The sequence below is a fragment of the Equus quagga genome, chromosome 12 (assembly GCF_021613505.1).
Source record: "Equus quagga isolate Etosha38 chromosome 12, UCLA_HA_Equagga_1.0, whole genome shotgun sequence".
NCBI lineage: Eukaryota > Metazoa > Chordata > Mammalia > Perissodactyla > Equidae > Equus > Equus quagga.
In genome coordinates this window covers 92,108,685-92,131,744 of record NC_060278.1, presented here as the reverse complement: position 1 = coordinate 92,131,744, position 23,060 = coordinate 92,108,685, and the positions used below count along the sequence as shown (strand labels likewise).

Here is a 23,060-nt window from a genome sequence, read left to right as displayed (position 1 = left end):
CCGGACTGGCCTCCTCCCTCACTGTTCCAGCATTTCTCTAACTCATGGCTTTAACTCTCACTTTCGTTTACCTTTGCTTCAACTCCTGATTCCCTGTTGCTCATCATTTTCCAATTCAACTTTATAAAAGGAAGAGTCCTATGGCCTACTTCTTCCTGTTTGGGATTTCTTGCACTCAGGCTCTCGGAGGTCCTGAGTCAGGCTTGGCTGCCCTTGGGGCAAGTTTGCACTGCTGGTCCTTTGGGCAGGATGGGGCAGAGTCATGTGACATAGCTCCTTGGAGATTCTCCATGTATATGGGATTGCTGGCTTGGTTAGCACATGCTGAATGTCCAGGGCAATCATGGGCATAATAAAGAATAAGTCAATGAAGGAGGGGCACCACGGTGCCCTATATGCTCTCCTGATACCAACTTTTTTAATTCTCCTAACCATCATATAGGATAGATACAGCCATGCTTCGCTGAACAGATAAGGAACTAGGGGGAGGGGTTGAGTGAGGTGCCTAAACCCACACAGCTGGAAGAGATGGGGCTGGAATTCACACCTGTGTTCTGTCTGCTTCATGACTCAGTCCTGTGGAGTTAGAATTCACATACACACTGGCTCCAAGAACCTAAATGTAAAAGCTAGCCTGAAATAGTATCAGGGAAAGGGAAGAGAGTCAAGCCAAGATAAATGATTAAGTGATGACTAAAGGAGAACAAGTAGCAAATTGTGAGCAAATTTCTTTCCATTGCAATCTCAGTACCCTTCTAGACAGCGCCGCTCTCCCCCAATAAGACTTATGTGCAGTCTCATCTTTTTTACAGAAATCGTTATTTATATGGCTATCATACAGAATTTGGGTCACTCTGTTATGTTTTGTAGAAATGCTTCCCACCTGGGTATCAGACAGTCAAAAATAAACAAGTGTGTTTTCTATAATCGTACTGCTAATAAATGCAAATACTTGGTACTTAGTAGGTGATCAATAAATGACATCTCTTTCTCTCTGATGAGGCTGCACAGTTCTTAAAGACTATGCACATTTCTTAATCCCTAGAGCTTGGCACAGAGTAGGGAATAATGACAGCTCACAGTAAATGAAAACTTATCATATGCTGTGCACTGGTCTAGGATCCTTACATTTATTGACTTCCTGAGTCCTTATAACAACTTCATACACGATACTATTTTTGGCTTCAATTTAAGGACAAGGGAACTGAGGGGCAGAGAGGTTAAACAACCTGCCCAATATTATACAGTTAGGAGGTGGCAGAGCCAAGATTTGAACTTCGGCTGAATGGCTCCAAAGTTGATCTTATTAGCCTGTCTACTGTGCTGTTTCACCAATGGCTGAAATCCTCATGGGTTTGCAAAGAGCATATGCTCTTGCTATCTTTTGAAATAGTCATTCCCAATAATCCTAGCTCTGTCTCCTCTGCCTCTTCTTAAGGATAGCGCCTGCTGCTGTTGGCCTGCGTGGCTGAACTGCAGCCTCCATTGCAGCTATCTGGCAGTACAGGGTACTGTGTCCTTGCTTGGGAGGGCTGATGAGGCCAGGCCCACTGAGTTGCGCAAACAGCTCTCCTGCAGGTTTGGGAGCAGCAGCATCAATCATAGCTCCTCCTCCTCCATCTGGGCACTTGACATAAAGCCACCACAATTCAGCCTTGTGGAGGTGTTTACCGTGGTTCCTGGGAGTGAAGAATGGCTTCTCCACACTAGCCGGGGAGGGGTGCCTCTCCCCACTGGTCAGGGAGCCGGAGGGCCTGGAGGAAAGGACTGGAAGGTAGGCAGAAGCTGTGCTTGGGAGAGGAGCACCTTGAATGCTAAAGTAACCCTACAGTCAGAGGAACCCTTTGATCTTATACTCTCTGTACTTAAATCCTCTCCTATGTGCTGCCTTCGGGCCCTGCTGAATCAGGATCTGCTGGGGCCTTCTTTACAGATCAACCCACCTCCAGGCTCACAACACCCTCAAGCTGTTGTGCCAGCCTCTTTCTCTAGCCTCTCCCTGGCTGCTCCTAACCTCTGCTCCTGCCCTGCCAGACTGCTGTCTCTGCCTCCGGTGAGATCCAACTCTCTCCCCTCTGGACTTCGGAAATGACATTTCCTTGTTGCAAATGCTTTTTGCCCTGACTCTTTGTTAACATGGATGACTTCTGATAACAGTCAAGTCTCAGCTGGGAAGTCAGTTCTTCTAGAAAGCTTACTCTGGCTATGTCTTCAATAGCCCTTGAACCTCCCCACTGGAGGCACCCTTGTACTGCAATGAATTACCCATTTGTGGAACTGCAAACTCCACAAGACTCTTAGCTACAAGAGAGCAAAGGCCTTGTGTATTTTATTCACCATTGAAGCCTCAGAGTCCAGCCAAATGCTGGGCCATAGAAGATGCACAGTGACTGCTTTTGGGGTAAATGAAGGATGATCCTTAAAATGGCAAATCATAACTTTTACTTGACCGTTGGGACAGCAGCCACATGACATCCTGGGTGATCTCTTTGAAAGGTAAACAGAGCATAGCACATTCTATTTAGACCTGGTGATAGTTTTTGTAGGCTCCTTGGCATGGCCCTAAAGGCACTATGTGATGGGGCCCCTGCTGACCTCTCTGTCCTCATTCTCTGCCACTGTCCCCGTACTTGCTATTCTTGACCCCCACTAGTCTTCTTGCTGTCTTTCCTGCCCCCGGACCTCTCTTTTCACTCCTCCCTCCTTCTGGAAATTTCCTTCATCTGATGTTGGAATGCTGGCTCCTTCAGCTGGAACATCGTCTCCCCAGTGGGGCCTCCTCTGGTTGTTCCTTCTCAGTTGGTTCTGTTCCACCCTCTGCGACCTCAAGCACTTCCTATCACGTGGCTCTGTTTTATTTCTTCCAGAATTCATTGTTAACTGAAATAATCTCTTTTATCTACTTCTCTCTCTCTCTCTTTTTTTCCCAACTGTCATATGTTCTTCCACTGGGATGCCAGCTCCCTGAGGGAAGGGCCTTCTTGTGCTTTATTCTCTGCATGGATACAGGGCCTAGAACAATATCTGGCATGTAGTAGATGCTCAGTAAGTATTTACTGAATGGGTGGACCTGAGCGATCAATACATTTGTTTGTTGTTCTAATGATGAAATTTGGATGGACTTTTCTTGCCATCAGACCAAATCTTTATGATTCAAGGAGCTTATGTGAAGCAGGTTGCAAGGGGGGAAAGCACTTAGGAAAATGCTTGTATATCATTGGTGCTTCGTTTTTTCCAGATCCCTTATGGGCATAAGGAGATGCACCTTCTGACCTTAGAAAGAACCACCAGTCAAGTAGGGATTGACCCTTGATCCCAGAATCCCAACTGCAAAGGGTTATTCCAAACTCTAAACTGCTATCATAGTATCTGGCACATGGAAGAGACTCCATAAATGCTAGCTACTATTGCGATCGTTATTATCGTCATTACAACACTGTGCTGGTAAGTAACGTCTTTCTTCCCTTGACTGTTCCTCCAAGGTGGGGGTGGTGGCTTGCTCCAGTAAATAGCACAGTAATGTGAGGAATGCTCAACAGAAATGAAAAGAAGACTAGAAGGTAGAAAGAGAAGGCCAAGCGTGGTACACTTGGTGTATTGCACAATCGGTGACTCAATTGAAGCAACGTCCAGATGACATGCGTCTGCTCATAGCAGGTTGGGAAGTCATGCACAAGCTTTTCTCCACAATTTTAACTTGAGGTTATTTTTTCAAAATTTATTTAATATTGCTCTCCAGTCCCTAGCGATCCACCCTCAGTTATAGGCTGTTGAATTTGTATCCACTACTCAAGAAGGCTCAGTTCTCCACATCTTGCAGGTCTCATCCAGCAGAAGGTACTGACCTGTAGAGTTTAAGGGCCATACATAGCTCAGGGGAAGTGCAGGGTTCCACAGCAGACATCATACTGCAGCTCAGAGAGCTTCTCAGAGCAGACACGGTACCAGCAAATTTTGGCTGGATCCCTGTGCAAATACATAGCTTCTGCATTTGAAGAGGCCCTCCCTGTACTAATGCCACACTAGCAAACATTAAGTAAGTCCCCACTATTCACCAAGGACCATGTTAGGCACTGTCTCTGATGTTAGTACATTTACATTTTGGCACCCTTCCTGTGGTATAGCTGTTGTTAATCCTGTTATACTGTGGACAAATTCAATTTAAATATATTATGGATTGGAGTTCATGCTATGTACCAGGCATCATGTGAAGCATCCATCCATGTTGAGGCTAAAGCACAATGATTCAGCAGGCACGTACGAGGACTTGATGTAAATCAGGCACTCATCTAGGTGCAGGAATAAATAGATGCAGATAAATTGCTAGCCTTTAAGAGACCTCGGCTCACAGGGAATCACAGCCTTGTGAGGAAGGGAACAAGATGGTGACTCCATGACTGCATTGACTTTTTAAAAAAATATTCATTAATCCAGGTTTGGCTTTATGTTCGTTTCAACAAGAATCCACGCAAATACAATTTTTTTTCACGCTAACCTAGTTGTGGCTTCTGAAATTCCTCTGGAGGAACTCATGTCTCTACAGCACCTTGCAGAGTTCCTGGCTCATAATCCACATTTAATAAAGACCAGTTTTTCCCCTCTGTTCTGGATGAAGTTTGTGATGTTGCTCTATCTGTGTGCTGCTGAACTCAGACCCTCTCTGGGCCTCCCAGGGCCATGTTATGGCTTTGGTTGACCATGGGAAGTAGAGGAGAGCATGGGGGTGGGACACTGTCAAATTCTGACCAAGAGTGTCTGAAATCAACGGATCATGTGATTTTACTCTGTTAGCTTTGCCCTCTACTGAATTTGATTTCTTCCAGGCTGATATTTTCCAAAAACAGCAAATATGCCCCATTTTTAAGAAAGTGCTTATGTATATAGTCTCTTCTCTCACTAATGACTTTCTCAGATGGGCAAAGCTATATTCTGTGGGCATGAAAGGTAAAGAAAACTAAACAATGAACGGGACCTATACCTTGTTCCCTGTACTTTTCAGTGTTTTGATTTCCACCTTGGCAGCCATTGGGGAAATCCTATCCTTGGATTAGAAACCATGCTCACAGTGAATTTAGAGGAGGAAAGTCTTTAAACTGAAGTTAAGGTACATAAAATCTTAGCAATTAGTTTCTTTTCTTTTTGGGGGCCTCAGGGTAAGGGGTGTGTGGGAACAAGTTTCACCACAAATGATGGAGACAGCACCAGCTCAAACTCTGATTTCCATTCCTCCCCCAACAGACTAAATCATAAGGACCAACTCAAGTAAACTTTGAAGCAATGATAATCCGGAAGAGCACTGCATTTTGTATTTGGAAGAAAATTTTTAGTGCAAAAAATGAAATGAATCAAGCACTACAATGTTTACAGATAATTCTCCAATGAGTTATTAGGTGAAATGTTTCAATTCAGTCCCAGTGATTTAAATTCTATCTAAATTCCCTCACACAATAAGAAGCCATTTACGACTCCTCCCACAGCCCCACAGGTTTGGTTAGACCAGGGTCTCTCAATCTCTGCACTAGTGACATTTGAGGTTGGATAATTCTTTGTTATGGGGGGCTGTCCTTAGTGTTGCAGGATATTTAGCAGCATCCCTGGGCTTTACTCACTGGATGCCGGTGGAAACTCCCCTCACCCTAGTTGTGACAACCAAAACTGTCTCCAGACGTTGCCAAATGTCCTTGGGGAATTACAATTAGCCCAGATTGAGAACCACTCAACATTTCATTTAGCACCATTCAAAATGTTCAATGCAAAACATTTTTCCCATTCCCGTGGAAGACATTGAATAACAAAACCATTATTTAGTTTACTATATAAAAACTATTACATGTTAACCAACTGCCCACTCTTAAAATTCGATTTATTGTGCTCTTTACCAGTGTCTTCTAAATAAATTCATTATTTACTGTTGGGGAGAGCATGTTTTAAATAAGCAGTTGCTAACTGAAGGAACAATTAGGCATCAACGATGAACAATTGTTTTAGACTGATGATACTAATTTTGTGTTATGTACCCGTTGGTTATTAGAAGTTGGTTTGTTGAGATTTGAAAACTAGAGGTTAGCTAATGCCAAAGATGATGTTGTAGATTTGGTCTTGCCTCAGATTTCTCCCTGTCCCTCGTGTTCATGGATGACCTAATAACAGCAGCTAATACTAGGGGACAACTCATTCTGTGCCAGACACTGTGCCTATCTCATCGCCTCATCCATATAACCATAGGAGATAACTTTCCCAGGATGCCTCTGTGTCTCAAAAGGTGGCATGACTTGCCTAAGGTCATTTAGGCAGTAAGTGGGTGAGTACAGATCCTAATTCGGGTCTGGCTCTTACCCACTCTTAATAGTACACTTCACAGTCACCTTTGCAGTATATATTAGCTGCCTTTCAGTGCTAGTAGATTAATTCAGTTCTACTGTATATGTTTATCGCATATGCTGAAAATTCCATCAGCGTGCTCTTAAAAAATGGCAATGCATTGAGTCCTGAGAAAAATGATCTTCTGAGTGTCAGGAGTATTTTCTCTCTTTGCTCTATCCAGGAGCAAAACTGTTAGCTTGTTGCACAATGGAGCCTTTGCTGTCAGACCAAACAATGACATCTATTAATCACATGAAGAGCAAGACCAAAAAAAAAAATCTTTTTCCTGTGAATTGAGTCTTAAGGGTTTCATGGTTTGTATCACAAGGCTGGGTTTTATGTCTCAGCTTAATAGGGCTGAGCGGCTGAGGCTCCGACCATTTACAGAAGCGCTGGCAAATGGCTGGGGATACTGCCTCTTTAATCACTGGAACTGAAGCCGAGAGGGAGGGGCCGAAAGAAGAAAGAAGCAGTACGTGGAAGAGTGAACTGGACTTAGATGGATGGAGTCCTGGGAGGCAGGACTGCAGACCATACCCCTCAGACAGGTTCCCGTGGTTCTGCGGGCTGGGGGGTAGATAAACTATCAATCGGCTGAGCCATGGGGCAGGGTCTGGCCTGGTCTTTATCAGAAGGAGCCCTGTGGATTAACCTCCCAGCTTCCTAATCAGGGTCGTGTTAGTACATCATTTATTACCTCTGAGGACGGGCCAGGGCGGGGCTGTCAGAGAGCTGTGAAGAAAAACTGGGTGGAGGAGGCAGAGGCCTACTTCTATTGTAGCCTGCAAAGCATCACTCTTCTTTCACTGCAGTAAACAGTAAAAATAATAAAAAATATAAACTTCTGGATCTTTCTAATGTCTGTAGTTGCTATCCCATTGGGACTGTGTGAGCAAAGAAATATTCCACCCATCTAGAAGTGGCAGTTGTTCAGAAGGTTGACAGAGTTTAGAAGCCTTCCTCACGGCCTTTGAGACAGGCCCAGAAGCTCCCAATTTTCCTCACCTTCTTATTAAATGGAGTTGGAATCCTAATGCATCCTCTGAGCTCCTTTCTCCTTCTCCCTCTCTAACAACCTGAATTTGGCACACTTCCCTTCCCCTTTAACCCTCACAAGCTAAAAATAATATCCTCTTGGAACCAGCCAAGAAGTGTCAGTTGGAGGAGTTTAATTAGCCAGAGTGGGCAGGAGACAGTTTTAGCCTTCCCAATTTTCTGCCTGCTCTCTGGGGAGACCAAGCTGAGCGCAACGGGAAAATCCAGGTTCATGTGTGCACCAGACATGGGGGTTTCTAACTTGCAGGGAAAGTCTGCCTGGCAACCAAGCTGTGTTTCATCTATGCAATACCAGGCAGGGCACTGGGGACGTAAGGACCAGTGTGTCTGCCTGTAGGAGCATAAGATTGTAAAGTGTGGACTGCTGGACTAGATTCCTGGGATTTGCATCATGCCTTCCCATTTACTGGCTCTGTGACTTTGGGTAACTATCTGACCTCTCTATGTCTTGGCTTCCCCATCTGTAAAATGGGAATAATCATAGCATCCACCTCATGAGTTGGTCATGAGAATAAATGAGTCAAGTAGCACGCTGAGAACAGTGCCTGGCACAGAGTGAGTGCTATGTGGAGTGTTTGCTAACATTGTTACTTGCTCACCATTTTTGACTTGGGTGAAAAAAGTCCAGATCCACCCAGCTGATGCAGTTTTGGCTTCTTCTTTTTATTGATAGCACCTAGATTAAAGCTGGGTAAGAAAAAGTTTAAATGAAATCATATTGAAATTAGTGTAGAAAACTAGTGTAAAAAATTAGTGTAGAATTTTACCTCATTAGCATGTGTCTTGTTTATTTTTTTTAAATAGAATTCAGTGTATCCACAGGACTTTGAATTATTGGACCTGGAAGGCTTTTAGAGGTCCATTCTCCTTCTCAAGGTGTTCCTTGACACCACAGCATCTCTGGCAGGAAGGACTGGATATTCATGATGATAGCACTGAGACCTTGTACTTTCCAGTTTATAATTCTTTTAATCAAGCAGTGTCCCTTTGGGTACCTTCTCGTGAGGTGTATGAGGGTCTCCTTGTCTGTGGGAAGACTCAGTGGTCTATAGCGCTTGGCAGAGATGGGGTTACAGGAGCGGACTGGATGTAAGACTCAACTCCAAAGGGTGACAGGGAACAATTCCAATTGCTATGCCCCTTGCAGGGTGGTGAACACCAATCAGGTCTAGTTTTGGCGTTCAAAGTGCCCAGCCAATCATGGGTGACATATTTGAGCAGAGTCAAGTTTGTAGCTGGATGGTGCTGGTATCCCGTTCCAGGGAAAGTGATCCAGATCTAAGGGAGAATAAAGCCAGCAGCTGGGTGTGGACTGAGGCGCAAGCTTTAGTCCATGTGGAGACTGCTTGTAAGAGCCAGATGGGAGGCAGACGCCTGTCCAAAAACAATGAGCTCAAGGCGAGGCTCCAGTCTCAGCTTCTTGGGGATGCAGAGCTAGTTCATATGAGCTGCTACGCGGTGCAATTTAGGGATGATCTGTGGCCCCACAGGCACGGGGGCATCTGGAGCCCCACTGGGGAAATGTCAGCCCAGGTCTGAGCAGTAAGTACATCCCCGACTCACCTGTGGGTGGAGAATTTACTCACGGGGCTCGTAGTCAGGGACCTGTAGTCTTGCCACCATCACCACACCCTCCCAAAGTAGATGAAGTCGTAACTGTTAGTTCCACTGCACACGCTCAGAGAGGCAAATTATCTGTGTACTTAGAACTAGTAAAGTAAGGTGGGACCCAAAATCCTGTCTTTTTTTTTTTTTCCCCAGAACATCATACGGCCCATGACAAGGACTTCATCCCATCTTTTGGAAAACTCCATCTTTAACAAGTCTAGCCTTAATATAAACCTAGACTTCTTTCTGTGTAACTTCTTCATTCATTTCTTTTTTCTGGAGCTAAACATTGAACCTTTGTCCACTTGTGCATGACAGGCCTTTGTGTATATTTTTCTTCCCCTTAATTTTTTTCCTTTCTCCATCTACCTCAAAACTTGGTAACTTAAAGCAGCACCATTTCTTATTGCCCTTGAGTATGACAATTAGCTGGGCAGTTCTGATTCTGTGGACCAGGCTCGGCTGATGTCAGCTGGGCCTTGCTCTTGTGTCTGAGGTCAGCCGGCAAGTTGGCAGGGGGCTGGCTGGTCTAGGATGGCCTTGATTGGGATGGATGGAATGACTTGGGCCTTTTTCTGTGGTCTCTCATTCTCCATTAGGCTAACCTTGGCTTGTTCACATGGTCCAAGCCTTGAGGTCCAAAAGAGAAAGCAGAAGTCCGCAGAAACTTTTCAAGCATGGGTGCAGAACTGAAACATGATTTCTTCCGCTGCATTCTATTGGGCAAAGGAAATCACACAGCAAGCCTGGATTCACAGGTTTGAGACATGACACCACCTCTTTAGGGTAGAAGTGGCAAGATCATATTGCAAGGGGCACGGAGACAGGGAGGAGAATCATTGCCGCCGTTTTATTCCCAAAGAATCTACCATCCCTCCTTCTTCTCTCTTAATAATTCATTAATTATTCCAGTAAGGTAAAAACACTGAGTTAGACACAAAGGAAGCAATGCTAGGAAAGAAAACACGTGGTCTTTGCTCTCTTGTGTTTTACATTCTAGCGAGGAAGAAAAAGATTAATGAAATTATTCCACAAGTACGTATGAATTTACAGGTATGTGTAGTGCCACCAAGGCGATGTACAGAGTGCCATGACAGATTAAGTAAGGGAACGTGGCCTAGTTTTGGGAGGAGGGGATCTCAAGGGAAGATTTCTCTCAAGAAGTCATGATTGAAGTGAGACCTGAAAGAGTGGGATAAAATTAAGCAAAGCTAGGGGTGGGGAGTTCTATGTAAGGGATCATTATGAGTGGACACCCAGGGTCAAGTACTACATAGGAGGGAAGGTTGTGTGGCTACAGTACAGGAAGGAGGGGAGAATATGATCCTTGATGATGCTGGAGAGGTCTGTTGTGGACAGACCTTGTAGGCCATGATAAGAAATTTGCTCACTATGCTAAAAACAATGGAAAGTCATTGACTGGTTTTGAACAGAGTGGGTGGGTGGGAAGGGGCTGATATGATCAGCAAATATGTCTATAAAACTCCAGCAGAAAGCGATGGAAAGGAAACAAATCTGATATTGAACAATTGCTGGAGAGGAAAGACATATTTACCAGTTTATAAAATGTTTCAAAGACTTAGACAATAGACTGGAGATTACATATTGCAGGAATGTGAATCGGTGACTAAGAAAGGCTCTGGACGTCTTTCCCAACCCTACATCATCATTTTGCACTATAAATATATTGCTGCATTTGTTTTGCTAATATTTTCTTTAAAAATTTGGAGTCCGTGGTTAAGAGCAGAGGATCCGAAACTTGACTGTCTGAGTTCGCTGTTGGGACTGGAGCAGCTCTGTCTGTGTGACCTTGGGCAGGTTTGTCACCATTTCTCTGCCAAAGTTTCCTCGTCTGTAACATGGGGACAATCATATTCCTTACCTCATAGATTTGTTATGAGCAGAATTTATACACGTAAATCACTTTTAAAAGGTCCATAATAACTTGAAGTTATTGTTGTTATTAATATCACTATTTTTATTATTACTTATCATGCTTCTTTTGCCCATTTTTGGTTTTGAAGTTATCTGTATTATAAAAGAATTTTAAGGAATGTTTCCTCATTTTTTTGAAAAAAATGTTTTTTCTATGACTGGAACAGTTATGTAACATATGGATTAGCTATTCTTTAAAGGATAGTCGTCTCTCAAATTAACTGAAATTTGTGTTTTTTTAAATTATATTTAAAAAGAAGTTGTCCATTTCATATAACTTTCCAAGATTGTTGGAATAAAATTGTTCACAGTGTTTTTTTAAAAATTTCTTCCATATATGCATTCATGTCTCTTTTTGTTTTTTTAAAACCTTCATTTGTGCCTTAATATTTTTTTTGCTTCATTAGTCTTGACAGATCTTTGTCTGTTTTATTGATCATTCAGAAAATTAGCCTGTTGACCTTGTTTTGTTTTTCTACTTCATAAACTTCTCTTCTGATCTTTATTATATCCAACTTTCCATTTTGTTTAATTTTCATATACTTTTTTCTAATTTATTGCATTGAACATTTAGTCCATTAATTGCCATCTTCTTTTCTTTCTAATATTGGTGTTCAGAGTTCCCCATTTCCCTCCAATGTGAGTCCAGCTACTTTTCACAGGTCTTATCTGTGCTGCTTTATTGTCCTTCAAGTCCAGCTATTTCACAATTTCCACTTTTATTTCTTCTTTGACTCTTTTATTTAGACCTTTCAAAAAATTTTTACAGACTTGTGTGGATTGTTTTAGTTGTTATTCTATCATTTATTTCTCCTTTAATTATATCATTATCAGAGTAAGTGAATTTATGGTTCTGGTTATTTTGATGTTGTAAAATATTTTCTGTATGTTTTTGAAAATGATTTTTCTTCCTCTCTTCCACCTTATTAGTTCTCTCTTCAGCTGCGTCTAACCTCCTCTTTAATCCACTTACTTATTGTTTTAGACTGCTAATGAACTATTTATTTTTTATTTCCAGAAATTCTAATTGGTTCTCTTTCAAATTCCCTTGTTCTTTTTCATAGATCCTGTTATTGTAAAATTATTTCTAATGCTTTTATTCATCTTTGGTATTTAAATATTTCCACATTATTCTATTACTTCCAGCTCTTGGGTTGCCAAGTTTTATTTTTTTGGGTCCTCTAGACCTTTGCATCTCATGGACCTTTTCCTTATTGTTTTGTTCTTTCTGACATTGAGTTTGAGTTCATTTTCAGAGAGGATTGCTTATTCTGTGAAAGTTCTGCATGACTTGCCTTGTAAAACTGTTGCTACCATATGATTTCAGGATTATTTATGATAAGGGTCCCCAGTAGAAAGCTCAAAGGTTTTAATGGCCGTAGACCAGTTTTTAGGTTAATTTCTGGACTTACTGTTAATGTACCATTCATCTAGTTCAAGGTTGGACCACATGTTCACTCCTGGTGTGAGTCTGGAGCTTTTCTTTTCTGCCAGTGACTTTTCTTTCCCTTGGTCCAAAGCCCTAGACATAAGTCTAATTTTGTTCCGGCTTGAAGGACAGAGCTTTCATAATCCATGAGGACAAGGTGGGATCTGAATTTCAGCTACTTCACATTGTATCGTCTTTGGATGGTCATTAGATCCTCAGCATCCAGCTTCTGAGATCTATGCCTCCTCTAAGACCTGAGGGTTGCCATTGAATCACCTGGTATTGATTTCCTTTTTCCTTTCTTGCTCATGGAATTCTCTCTTGTCTTATTTTGATTTATTTAATTTTTACCATTTTATTCAGAATTTCTATGGGCTTAAAGTGCATCAGTTCAGCTGTCATGTCGCAAAAAGTCAGCTTCAGATGTTTCCACAGTAATATTTAATGCAGGAAAACAAAAGAACCTCGTCACCAGAATTCTAAAGTAAATAAGTTATGACCAATGTCTTGGACCCAGCTTCTACTGACTTTCCAAGAGCTGACTGTCAAAATTTTAGTAATATTACCAGCCAGATGTTAAACAGACATTATTTAAAATTAAATTATGTAAACTTATAATAGTTTTTTCAAAACAGAAGTAATACTCAAGACTCATTACTTCCCAATTATTTTGCTAGATTTTACCGTTATCTGTGACCTTGAGGTTATTTATGTCTATTGTTTCCACATAGTGCAGATATTATACAATGTAATATAATGGTATGGTCCTGAGCATCTATTCCCAAGTCTGCATTCAATGACATCATGTTGGTACCTTGAAATCAGCCATGCTGGGATTATTCACCCCCAGGAAAATCAGAAAATGCTAAAATCTTTTTTCCCCCTATGCAGAGCTGGTTAAACATTTACTGACAAATTAATACAGCCAAGAATATCACAACAATTAATGTATAAAAGCAAAATATGTATACATTCTCAAATATGAAAGAGCTCAGGGAATACAGCACCAATCAATAACTTTTTTTAAAAAAAAGATAAATGATAAAATCAAAGCAATTTTGAGATAAATATGAATTGAAAACAAAGGGTAGAGAATTAGAAATGAAATAAAGGGTGATGAGTAATGAATAAACTTAAGCAAAACAATTTTAGTAATTAGGATTATGGCACATAATTTAATGTTATAAATTTTGAGATTTTTCAAAGAATAGTTAACCTAGCTTAAATAGGAAGTTGGAGTACTGAGATGGCAAAGAATATAGTAATGTGAATTTCCTCCACTTTCAGAGCAAAAAGTAAATTTATATTGTTCAATGAAAATATGATTTCAAAATTACTGCCTCACCAAAAACTTAGAGCAAACATCATATTTAATGGTAACATTAAAAATTTTCCACCTGAGATTGAAATAATGACTATGACGACTGCTTTCACACTTTTATTTAACATTGATAATGCAGCTCCTATTCAGTATGGCAAAGTGAGATAATGATTGAAATGGAAAAATTAAAACTGCAATTACTTGTAGACAACATGTCTGCTATTGGTCTGTTTAATTTCTAGATCTCTTCAGTGGATGGAACTGTTATACACTAACATTTTGATATGTATTTTATAAAATTAAACATTGATCTTGAGCCAGCTATGATAGCCTAGTGGTTAAAGTTTGACGTGCTCCACTTTAGTGGCCCGGGTTCACTGTCCAGTTGTGGAACTGCACCAGTCGTCTGACAGTAGCCATGCTGTGGTGGCGGCTCACATAGAAGAACTAGAAGGACCTACAACTAAAATATACAACTATGTACTGGGGCTTTGGGGAGGGAAAAAAAGAGAGAGAGAGAGAAAGGTTGGCAACAACAGATGTTAGCTCAGTGTGAATCTTTCCCAGCAAAATAAAAGGAAAAAAATTGATCTTATAACTTTTTAAGTTAGAATGCTTCATGAGTTTATATTGTTAATTGTATTTCACATTCAGGATTACATGAATTGCTTGAGTTCTCTAGGTTACTTCCATGTCATTTATTCCAAAGTAATAATTCTAGTTCTCAAGAAGAGGGATAATCAAATTAAAACATCCCAAAATGACTCATTTACTTTATCCCACCTGATACTCATAACAGTCTCAGAATAACAGTATCAATATTACTCCACCAATATGAGTACAGTAAACAATTAATTTTTTTATGCTTACGCTGTTATTTCTTTATTTTTCAAAATAGTGATACTTTGTCTACATTACCAGTGTTTAGAACCATTATATATTATGCCCTATTTCTTTTAACTCTTTTAAAATTTTAGTTGTAAATGTAACTATAAAATGCTCTCCAACAATCCTTGTTTCAATGTCTTTACAATAATTTTACTTGTTTAATGTAACAAGGTGCCAAAAGGATTGTTTAGTTTTCTTTCAAGTCTAGCAATTTTACTAAAATGTGTTTCAGGGTTGGCTTTTCTGGGTCAATTTTTTTCATGTACGTTTTGTGCCTTTCAATATGTAGTTTTAATTTTATATTGTATATCTTATTATAAAATATACTGTGTCTTTAATTTTTAGGAAAGTTTTTCTCAATTATTATGGTTTTTTGCTCTGTTTTTTGCTTTATTTTTCCTCTCCAGGGACTACTATTATACATTTGTTGAATCTTCCTTGTCTGTATTCAATATTTGTTACTTTTTCTTAAATCATTTTATCTCTTTATAATTTCTTTTCAATTAAAACATCTGCCTTTTCACTTTCTATTCCTCTTAAACCATTATCAGGTATGTTTATTTGCAATTGTGTGGCTTCTATTTTAGCCTTCAGTTCTGAAGTGTTTTTTTTCTTTTATTTATAACTCCTTTCTTAGTCTTTCACCTCATTTCTGATTTTTTTCCTAGTCATGATATATATTTTATTTTTCATTTTATGTATCATACTCAATATCTTTTAGCTCATTTTGGAATAATTTGTCTCTGTTGTGGGCACATATTTTTTGTGTGCATTCATTGTCTACAGGGAGTTAGTCTCCTATGCTTTTTTAATCCCAGCCCATTTTTATGTGAAATTAGTTTTTTCGAACTTTTTGAGGTAATCATGGTTCACGATAGTTTTTCTAACATCACAAAACTCCATTTCTACTGTTACAAAATATGTTCAGCTTGATTTCTAATGTCTGCTCCTTGGCCCTGGTCATCATCTCTACTTTTATCTGGAAACTGCACTTTCTTTATTGCAATCGTCTCTGTTCTGCTCAAGGAGGAGTCTGTCTCAGTAACTCTTTGTCACTGTGGGCATTTGTCTTCAAGGGGAGCTTGACTAATTTTGAGAGTTCATAGTGCCCAGAATTCTCCAGACTTTACCTGCAGACATTACCTTCTTACCGCTTGCACTCACCCACTCTTGGAGTTAGAAAAACCTATAGCTCACTGCACTTTACAGTGAGTCTCTGGTGGCCATTTTTGGATTCTCCTTTTCTCTTGTTTGTCAGAGGTTTTATTTCTTCCCTCTGCTTCTTCCTACACAGACGTTGATACCACTGTGGTTTTGTAGCCATCTATATTCTGACCAATCCATTTTTATTTTGCGTTTTATGGGGATACCTGGCCACTTGGTAGGGATATATATGATCATCAGGGGCTTATGTTTTTGTTGTGTAGCTTCCCTATCTTTATGTGGGATTCAGGTAGATTAAAAAATTATGCTACTGCCACCACCAACTTCTCAGACTCCACTAGAACATTTTATTAATTAATATATAAATAATTCTAATAATAAAATAATATTTAAATGGTTGTATTTAATAACTGCTGAAGTTTGAAAGACATTTTAAAATACTAATACTTCATCACATTTCTTAGAAAATGTAAAAGATAATTTTCAACGTGATTTAAGAAATCTATCTTAAACTGGGAGCCACCATCATCATTAACAGCGAAACACTAAAATCACTTTCACGCAATCGGAAACATTATAGCTATTTCTGTTGTTGATATAATTAGTAGTAATATTAGCAGATGTATTAATCTCACCTTTCAAGAACACAAGAGTACAGTTCTAAGATTACAAGATTAATTGCAGGTGTAATCCCAGAAACTACCTAATAAGTGGGGAAATGTTATAGATCTATTCCTTTCCTCATCTGGTTTGTCTCAGGCTAAACAAGCCAGACAACAGGTGGAGGTGTGCCATTGTAATTACAGCTAGTAGGGGTTGAAAAACGCCACAGCTTATGCTCTGAGCTTTATTCCAGAAATTCGATAAAAAATATTAACTTGTGCCTGATTTGGAGCCCATTTTGATGTCTGATTTTGTCCCGGTTCCACAGTTTCAGAAAACACAGACATTTGTTGCGAGTAGTTGTTTATTTTAACTTCAGGAAATAAAAATAAATAAAAAGACCGTGGGACTCTAAATCTCATTTGCAGAGTTATATTTTAAGTACTAAAATAATTCCAAATGCATCTTAAGGAAAGATTCATTAACAGCTTAAAATGTAAAACTTTAAATAATTCTAAAGAGTGACCAAAAAAAAAAAAAAAAGCGTCAGTTCCATATGAGAATCAATGAAGGGAAAATATTTCTTAATTAATAGGGGAAAAATATTTTGGCCAGTTTTTCTTGCTTCCCCTCACAGGCAGGAGGCCTGGAATGCTGCCCGCTGACACACCACCCCAAGTGTGTACTCTGATCTGGTGTCAGAATGTTGGCTCACAGGTCAGAGAGCGATTTGCCATTTACTGAAGCGTACATGGAGTACTTTTTCACACGCTTTTTTTCCACCCATGTTTCCTCCTGCCAAAATGCCATATCAGAAATAATTGAAAGAATGGAAAATGTTCAAGCTGGAGAAGAGAAAATACAAGAAAATGATGAGGGCATGAGCTCTGTATTCAATTAATTGAATGGTTGTTATGGGGAAAGAATCCTGTTCGGCACTGTTCCAGAGGGATGGCTACCACAAATGGACATGAGTTATGGAGGAGTGAATTTGAGCTCAAAGATTGAAGAAACTAGCCTCTCTGCTTTGCAAGCTTCACATACCCCACCCTCCTTTCTACTCAGATTTAGTCCCAGTGTCTTGTTCTTCCAGGAAAGAACTCTCTCACAAATTCATATCCTCCTTCCCCTGAAGTTTCCTTTCAAGCAATACAGGGTTTGCCTTCATTAAAGGGACAAATCCATGTTTCAGTTTAAAATATGGATGGTTGTACGTGAAAGATAGTATCAAATGTGATGAAGTCACTTTCACATCAGAATTATTGCACTGAGATGTAATTACATTGCACTTGGCCCTACTGTGAGTTATCGAAAGAAGAGGGACCCAAGAACAGAGCTTCTTCTTCACAACAGATGGAAGCACGTTGGCCTGAGGTCTCAACCAGACTAATTACACATAACCACAAATAACTTGCCTTCAAGGGTACCCTCACAGTCAGACTGGACACTGCCAGTGAGGAGGCTGAGGGGGATGGGAGGCCAGGGGCAGATACTGTTTCAATTGGTTCCGTCCAGGCATTTGAAGACATGCAATCCTCGCTTAGTCATCTGATCACTTTGGCTATAACTTGTTTTCAGAATTAAAAAAAAAAAAGTGCATACATTTTTAAAGCCTTGGATGGATCTCTTTCTTGGGTCAAATGTCTGGCTCTCCACCACTAGACATGCTGAAGCATGGATTCGTCTGACTGACAGGCCTTCTGCTCAGCTGTCATGTCTCTATGTAGTCTGGGTTCTTGTCAACAGAAGTAGAGAGCTGGAAGGTTCTAGTGAGATGGGGTTTCAGAAACTAGGTCAATTCAGCCCAAAGTGACATGGTTACTCAAAGGTAATGAGGAGTCATGGAGAAATTGCCAAAACTCTCCTTTTGCGTTGATAATGTGGACACATCTCCAGGAAATCTGAGAACTGTAGGCTGGCTCAGCACTAATAGAATGGCTCAGCTGTGATTTAGGTCCTTTCTCTTCTTTGTTGGTTTTCTATGGATCTGCACTTTTGCCCCTGGGTGATAACTTGGAAACACAGCCACAACCTGTGTCCATTCACTTGTGTGGTCCAGATGGATAGGATTCACACCATTTTGTGCACCTTGTATACCCGGTTCTTTGCAATGCCATTAGCATACAGTATTTGTGGAACCAATATTTGTTAAGGAAAGAAAGAGAGAGAAAGAAAGACAGAAAATAAGAAAGGAAGAAAAGAAGAAAGAAGAAAGGAAGAAAGGAAGAAAGAAAGAAGGAAAGAAAGGAAAAAGGGAGGGGAGGGAGAGAGAGAGAGATTGTTCATTTCACTCACTTAGTGACCTCTAGGGGTGAAGTCACTAGGGGTGACTTCTTATTCTCCTATGAAATTGTCATATTTATTCCCATTGTGGGACAGAACGATCCAGGAGGTGACTATAGGAATCCATGCTGAGATTAGTTAGCACAGATTGATCACTATTAGTGGAACAAGGTGATTCTACCTAGTTGAGGAGGAGCAGAGAGATATTGAAAGGTTAAGTTCAATAGCCAAGGTTTTCAGAGGTTCAAAGAGATAAGATTAGTTCCCAGGGTTCAAGAATTAGAAGACCGTGAGAGGTCAAAAGTATGAAACCAAACAGGCAAGTTGAGAAGAGTTAAACACAGGCTGGAGTGAGAAAGTCCTGAGTTCAAAACTGACTTCAGTATCTATGATCTACATAAATTTTGAGCAAGTCACTTTTATGTCAGTCTTCATTATAAAATAGAGATAAGAAGAATATCTACACTGTGAGGGCTTTGATTTTTTTCTTTCATTGTTTTGTTGACTTTTCTTTCTTCTTTCCTTCCATTATCTTTTCTTGCCTTTTCCTTCCCAGAAACTACCACTGCTCATCTTCCTGCTTGATATTAGCCCACTTATCAGACATCTTTGAGTCTAAATATTATATGATAAGTGTGCCTTTATGTAGTCCTGAGAATATTGAAAGTTGGCTTCTGCTTTCACTGGATTACAACACTTAGGTCAACCTCTCCCTGAGAACAACTAGGAAGGCTGAGTGGAAGCATGTTTAAAAATTGAAGAATTCCAATGCTAATATCCCAGAGAAGAAAGAAACTCAGAGAAGTGTAGCTCTCTGAGATACCAGGACAAGCAGCTGAGAGGCTGAAAAACTGAGCTGAGCTTGTTACAGCCTCGAGCATTGACAGGAACACAATTTGGAGTCCAGGACCTGTCGAAGATGGGGGGCTCTAATAACACACCACCATGATCTCGCTAGGGGTTTGGAAGGGCTACACTTGAGGAGTCAGGGTAAATCAGGAAAAAAGATTCAGTCCTTGTATGGATTAAAGTCTAGCTTTAAATTGTCTCAATGCCTTAAACCAGATTAAGACATCTTCAACAGAGACCCCCTTATGTTTCATTGACCAGTACTCGGTCACACGCCATACCAATCTCAGGCAAATAGGAATAGGAATAGGATTTCCATGTTTGATTTTGACAAACTATGGTTCTGTTAACAAGAAAGAAGAGTGAATGGCTAATGGTGGGCAATCAATAGATTATTTCACAATAATAATAATAATAATATCAAATATCATTTACAGATCTTTACATATGCCAGGCACTTTTATAGGCACTTTCTATAAGCAGAGCCATTTAATTCTCATAATCACTCTACAAGGTTGGTCTCTCTATTTAATGGAAGAGGAAATTAAGGATCAAAAGGCTAAGGTACCACAGGTAGGAAGTGGCAGAGACAGGATTTGAACCCAAGTCATTGCCCTGATTTATTAAGCACTCACTATGCACTATCATTTATTCTGGACACTGGAGATGCATAATCTCTTCCTTCTAGGAGCTCAGAGTTCAATTATCCAGAAAGAAGCAAAAGCAGATGCATCAATTTACTTTTTGATGGATTTTACCTCTTGCTAATGGTTCTGCCTTGAAAAAGTAGCTGTGTGTGCTTTGGAGCATATGTTAAAAGCTTCTCTTGGCCTTGTGGAAATATTTCCTGATGATTCCCACTGTCCTGACTCCATCATGGTCCTTTTCCACTACATGAGCCCCCAAGTCAAAATACCCCAGGGTGCGTGTGCCCAAGAGTTTTAGGGTGGGGAGAGCTTTCCCGTGAAAAGGATGCTTCTCCTTGTGCTTAAAGCTTCTGTCCACCTCTTTGGAATTACTGATAACGGTATAAGGGTGGCTTTAGGAAATACAGACATGTTTCTTCTTTCCTCCAGGATTGCACGAGGCCCAGATCACTGTAGACATACGTCCTTATTTCATTTTAGTTACTATTTTTTGAGGACTCATTTTGTCTCTAATAACTGATTGTACTTTCTATAAAGGTAATTTTATTTAACACAATCCTAGGAAGTCTGTACTATCTGCTCCACTGCACAGATGTAAAAAAAACTTCAGAAGATGTTTTACAGAGTCTAGTGTTGCCCCATTATGAGTAGAGTAACAAATTGTTTGAGTCAGGGATACAAAGGAGAGGTGGGGTCTACACATTTTAGTGTCTGCACTAAAGTAGACTAGTGAAATGAAGTTTATGCTAACACCTCGTAACAGATGGCCACCTTCCAGGGTAGATAGAACTCACCATCTCTAGCTTGGGGAACCCAATGAAGAGCTCTTGGGCTTTCATTTTGATTCCGTTGAGATCTTCTTTAATGCCATACTGGACAAGGGAACACTACGTCAGCCCATTTCTTCCAAATGGCTTTTTACTCTGATCCATCTTTTCAGTTTCAGCTTCCCTCCACTGAAGACCCCACTGGGGTGGGTTCGGCCTCAGACAGAACAGACATGCCAACCAACATCTCTTTCTTGGCATATGTCTTCTCTTTCTCATGGTTTATTTAACTGTGGTTATTCTTTTCCTTAATAGCCATTTACACTTCACAGTGATACTCGTTGAGCTTGGTAAAAGCCATCAGCTCTATTCATTTTTAGACTCTCAATTTGAGTATTGCAAATTGTCGTATTTGACAATATTTTTACTGTGTAATGGCAACTGACGAAAAAGTCAATTAATAGGCTCAGTTGTTACATTAAGAATAGAAATGAAAATATCAGCACACTGCTAGCCTGTTGCTTCTGGAAGAAAAGTATCTGGTCAACCCAGATAGAGAAAAATATAGAAGGAAAGTGGGAAAACGTGGAAAGGTCGACTCTCCTATGACTCTTTTCATCCTCAAACAAATATTTTCCAAAAAAGGAAGAAACCAGTAGGTGTAATGCCCCACTTTCAGTGGCTCAGGTTTGTGAACACATTACTGGCACCTCCGCCGCTTCCCTGATCCCGGGAAGGCACAGTTAAATCCAGAGTTGGACTCACTTTGCCCTCATCCTGTTTAGCTACTAGTCCTAAAGGAAGGGCCAGCCCCTGGGAGGGTAGCACAGCTAAGCCTCACGCCCTCCAGCACACAGCCAGCATCACACATTTGCAAGCCTTCAAAGTACCACTTAGGACCTTTGCGTCCCTTGGAGCCAGCTGAAGAGAGAGTGCTGCTGGACCGCTCGGTTGGGTTGGCAGAGCTGAGTTTATACAGATGGGAGAGTTAGTGGAGACCACAGAGCAAATACCAGCAACCAACCCATTTCACACTTCTGAAAAAAAGAGAAAGGAATGGCAGAGGCCGGCCAAAGCAAACAGACTTTGGAAAACTTGAAGCTGTGGCCTGGAATTTTCAGCTGTTCCCATTCTTTTCGCACATTTTGGGGAGCTTGCTCCACTCAGAAAAGCAGAAACCTCCTACCTTTACACTTCTTGGGTTCAGCCTCCTACAGAAAAAGGGTAGTTTGTTCCCAATTGCAAAACGAGCATTGTTTCCAACGTCACCAGCACAGTTTTCCTGTAGTATAGACTTTTTATGGGGGATTTGGGACGTGCCATTTTTTGGGATTCCCTGAGCTTACCTCTCTGTGGCATGCACTCGATCTCAGTCTTTATTTTCTCTCTTTTTTTTTTTCTTCCAGGAAAGAAAGTCATTTTCTTTTCGTTCCCTGGAGTATGCTGAAACATAAAACTTCCTCACAATCTGCTACCTCACACCCTTCGGTTTCAGCTAAAGCACTTGGGTGCTTATCAAAATGTTTTCTAAAGTAAACACGGATATTGTTGCTGCCTTGGGGATGCATGACGTTTCTAGTTCCAACTCCAGAAGGACTGAGGATGATATTTGAGTGGCTGTGAAATGGTCACTGGCCATCCCCAGTGTGGTTGCATAGAATTTACGGATAGTGGTTGGAAGAAACTTTCCTGTGGGCTGGCATTAGAGAAGCCAGTGGAATGGTTTCAGCAAGGATGCTCTGTTAAAGAAAGAAAGAAAACCATGTACCCATGAGACAGACTATACTGTAATCATCTTAGCTCTTGGATGGGTTGGAAAATGGCTGTCAGAAATCCTTTGGATCGGTTACCCAGGTCACCCAACCAGTTAACCAGAATACGTGGATATGTGTCTGTGAGGGAAAACTCTACAACTGTGTTTAAAAACAGTTCCATCTGTTCATATGTATTTAAAATGCTTAGATGGAAAAAAAATGAAAAGAGTAAGAGAAAACACAAGAATCAGACCGTTTAAGAAATGGATGGTCTCAACTCAAGTTGGTAACAAGACGCCTAGGTCAGTAAACAAAGAGCCGATGGAAAGCTGGTCTCCGCCATGAGGACCTGCTCCGGACTGGATGAGACCTCCAAGGCCTTGTATGCTGAAG

General features: G+C 40.5%; 1 long non-coding RNA gene across 1 annotated transcript; it reads left to right on the top strand.

Moving 5' to 3' along the window:
- Window positions 1-1,686: 1,686 nt before the first annotated feature.
- On the top strand, window positions 1,687-22,809 carry LOC124248318 (uncharacterized). The gene is made up of 3 exons (XR_006890976.1): window positions 1,687-1,774; window positions 3,239-3,444; window positions 22,320-22,809. It is a non-coding gene; the product is annotated as an uncharacterized LOC124248318 (long non-coding RNA).
- The last annotated feature ends 251 nt before the right edge of the window (window positions 22,810-23,060 follow it).